Raw genomic sequence first — 4,645 nt, forward strand, 5'->3', positions numbered from 1 at the left:
ATATTCCATCACTGCAAACTATATGTTTAGTTTTCACTTTGTTGCTGTTGTAATTATGGTGACAATATTAGACCTCTCCTCTCATAGCAACTTTTTGAAGTGTAGTTGGTTTACAATATAGTGTTAGTTTCCAATATACAGCAAAGTAATTCAGATGTATATATACATACCTGTGTGCATGTGTGTGTGTGTGTATATATATATATATATATCTTTTTCAGATTCACTTTCATTATAGGTTATTACAAGATATTGAATATAGCTCCCTGTGCTATGCAGTAACTGCTCATTTATCTATTAATGTTTTGTATATGAGTGCATATCTGTTAATCCCAACTCCTATTTTATCCTCCCCTTTCCCACTGAGTAACCATAGTTTTGTTTTTATGTCTGTGAGTCTGTTTCAGATTTGTAAACAAGTTTATTTGTATTATTTTTTATACTCCATATATAAGTAATAATATATAATGCTTACCTTCCTTGGTCTGACTTCACTTGCCATGATAATCTCTAGTTCCATCAGTGTTGCTGCAAATAGCATTATTTCATTTTTCTCATGGCTGAGTAACATTCTTATATATATATGTGCCACATCTTCCTTTTTTGGTTTTAATTCTTTAAATGGTAACTGTTATGTGTTTTTATTTTTAAACTTTTTATTTTGTGTTGGGTTATAACCGATTAACAATGTTGTGATAAGTTTCAGGTGAACAGGAAAGGAACTCAACTATACATATACATGTATCTATTCTCCCAAACTCCCTTCCCATCCAGGCTGCCAAATAACATTGAGCAACTTCCATGTGCTGTACAGTAGGTCCTTGTTGACTGTCCATTTTAAATATAGCAGTGTGTACATGTCCATCCCAAACTTCCTAACTATCCCTTTCCCCATCCTTCCCCCGGCAACTGTAAGTTCCTTCGCTAAATCTGTCTCTTTCTGTTTCGTAAGTAAGTTCATTTGTATCATTTCTTTTTAGATTCCACATATATAAGAGATATCATACCGCATTTCTCCTCCTCTGTCTTTCTTCACTCAGTGTGACAATCTCTAGGTCTATCCATGTTGCTGCAAATGGCATTATTTCCTTCTTTTAAATCTTCTGCCCATTTTTTGACCAGATTTTTTTATATTGAATTGTATGAGCTGTTTTTATATTCTGGAAATTATGCCCTTGTCTGTCACACCATTTGCAAATATTTTCTCCCATTCTGTATGTTGTTCTTTTGTTTTGTTGATGGTGTCCTTGTTTGTTTGTTTTTTTAGCTGTGCCACACAGCATGTGGCATCTTAGTTCCCTGACCAGGGATCAAACCTGCACCTCTTGCAGTGGAAGCTCTGAATCTTAACCACTGGACCATTAGGAAAGTCCTGATCATTTCTTTTGATTTTCAAAAGCATATAGGTTGATTCAGTCCCATTTGTTTATTTTTGCTTTCTTTTGCCTTGGGAGACTGATCAAAGAAAATATGCTATAATTTATCTCAGACAATGTTTTGCTATGTTCTCTTCTAGGAATTTTATGGTGTCATGTTTTATATTTAAGCCTTTATGTCATTTTGAGTTTATTTTTATGTATTATGGGAGGGAGTGTTCTACCTTCATTGAATTACATGTTCCTGTCCAGCTTTATCAACACTAATAGCTGAAGTGACTGTCTTTTCTCTGCTCTGTATACATGCCTACTTTATTGAAGACTGATTGACTGTCAATGTATTTCTGGACTCCTTTTTCAATTCCATTGATCTCTATGTCTTTTTTGGTGCCAATACCACAGTTTGATTTTTTTTTTTAATTTACTTTACTGAAATATAGTTGTTACCATATTGTGTTCATTTTTGCTATATAGCACAGTGATTTCATTTTCCATATATATGCTTTTCCATATTCTTTTCTATTACTATTTATCACAGGATATTGTATATAGTTTCTTGTGCTATTAGTAGGACCTTGTTGTTTATCCATTCTATGTAGAATGGTTTGCATCTCCTAATCCCAAACTCCCAATCCATTGCCCCCAAGTCCCTCTTTCCCTTGGCACCCACAAGTCTGTTCTGTCTCTTTGTGAGTCTCCTCCTGTTGTGCAGATGAGTTCATTTGTGTCATCTTTGAGATTCTACATGTAAGTGATATCATACGCTATTTCTCTGTCTGTTTTCCTTCAGTTTGGTAAAGTCACAATCCATCCATCCATATTGCTGAAAACGGCATTATTTCATTCTTTGTTGTGGCTAAGTAGGACTCCATTGTGTATGTGTACTACATCTTCTTGATCTGTCAAAGGACAGATGGTTGTTTCCCTGTCTTGACTATCGTGAAGAGTGCTGCTATGAATGTAGGAGTGCATATATCTCTTTGATGATACTTTTATTTGGATATATGCCCGGGAGTGGGATTGCTGGATCCTATGTAACTCTATTTGTACTTGTTTTTGTGAAATGTGCATCCTGTTCTCCATAGAGGCTGCACCAGTTTTCATTCCCACCAACAGTGTAGGAATGTTATCTTTTCTCCATACCCTCTGCAACATTTGTTATTTCTGGATTTTTAATGATGGCCATTTTCACTGGTGTGATATTATACCACTATGTAGTTTTGATTTGCATGCTTGCTCCTTGGAAGAAAAGCTGTGACCAACCTAGATAGTGCATTAAAAAGCAGAGACATTACTTTGCTGACAAAGTTCCATATAGTCAAAGCTGTGGTTTTTCCAGTAGTCATGTATGGATGTGAGAGCTGGACCATAAAGAAGGCTGAGTGACAAAGAACTGATGCTTTAGAAGTGTGGTATTGGAGAAGACTCTTGAGAGAGTCCCTCGGACTGCAAGGAGATCAAACCAGTCAATCCTAAAGGAAATCAGTCTTAAATATTCATTGGAAGGACTAATGCTGAAACTCCAATACTTTGGCCACCTGATGCAAAGAACTGACTCACTGGAAAAGACCCTGATGCTGGGAAAGATTGAAGGCAGGAGGAGAAGGGGATTACAGAGGAGGAGATGGCTGGATGGTATCACCGACTCAGTGGACATGAGTTTGATCAGGCTCTGGGAGATGGTGAAGGGCAGGGAAGCCTAGTGTGCTGCAGGCCATGGAAAGAGTCGGATGTGATTGAGTGACTGAAAAACAACAATGATCAGTGATGTTGAACTGATTATTTCTGTATCAGTTGACTGTCTAGATGTCTTTGGAGAAATGTGTATTTAGATCTCCTGCCCATTTTTTCAGTGGCTTTTTAAAAAATTGAATGTTTACACTTTTAGTGTATTTTAGAAACTAAGTTCTTGCATCATTTGCAAACATTTTCTCCTATTCCAAGGCTGTCTTTTTGTGTTGTTGATGGTTTCCTTTGCTATTCAGAAGCTTTTAAAGTTGATTAGGTCCCATTTATTTTTGCTTTCCTTTCTTTTGCTTTGGGAGACTGATTTAAGAAAATGCTGCTACAGTTTATATCACAACATGTTTTGCCTAATGTTTTCTTCTAGGAGTTTTATGATGTCATGTCTTATATTTAAATCTTTAAGCCATTTTAGATTTCTTTTTGTGTATAGTTGGAGAGAGTGTTGTAACTTCACTGATATACATGTGGCTGTCCTGTTTTCCTAACACAGTTTGCTAAAGGGACCATCCTTTTTCCATTGTATATACTCTAATTCTTCATCAAAGATTAATTGACTGTTGGTATGTAGATTTATTTCTGGGCTTCTCTTCTATTGTATTGATTTATATGATTGTTTTTTAGCCAATAACACCTTTTTTACATGTTTATTGTAATATAGTTGTGGTAAGTTCTATTGTACAGCACAGTGATTCGTTTCATAAAGATTCTTTTCCATATTTTTTCCTTTTAATTTATCATAAGACTTTGTTTATACTTCCATGTACTATACAGTAGGGCCTTCTTGTTTTTCCATTTTCTATATAATAGTTTACATCTGCTAATCCCAAACTCCCAGTCCATTCCTCCCTCAGTCCCTCTCCCTCTCAGCAACTACAGGTGTGTTCTCTCTGTGTGAGTATCTTTTCTACTCTATAGAATATATAGAGTATCTATATAGAATAGATAGAATTTATTTATGTCATATTTGAGATTCCATATATAAGTGACAGCATATGCTATTTCTCTGTCTCTTTCTAATTCCTCCCCTTAGTTTGGTAAACTCAGGGTCTGTCCATACTGCCATAAATGGCATAATTTCATTCTTTGTTGTAGATGAGTAGTACTCTGTTGTGTGTATGTACCTCATATTCTTGATCCAGTCACCTGTCACAGGACATGTAGGTTGTTCCCCTGTCTTGGCTGTCTTGAAGAGTGGTGAATACATGAATACTGGTGCATATATCTCTTTGAAGAGTACTTTTGTCTGGATACATGCCCAGTAGTGGGATTGCTGGGTCCTATGGTAAGTCTATTTGTACTTTTTTTTGTGGAAAGTGAAAGTGAAGTCGCTCAATCCTGTCCGACTCTTTGTGACCCCGTGGACTGCAGCTTCCCAGGCTTCTCCGTCCATGGGATTCTCCAGGCAAGAATACTGGAGTGGGTTGCCATTTCCTTCTCCAGGGGATCTTCCTGACTCAGGGATTGCACCCGGGTCTCCCGCATTGCAGGCAGACGTTTTACCCTCTAAGCCACCAGGGAAGCCC

This window comes from Cervus canadensis, chromosome 4 (assembly GCF_019320065.1).
Source record: "Cervus canadensis isolate Bull #8, Minnesota chromosome 4, ASM1932006v1, whole genome shotgun sequence".
NCBI lineage: Eukaryota > Metazoa > Chordata > Mammalia > Artiodactyla > Cervidae > Cervus > Cervus canadensis.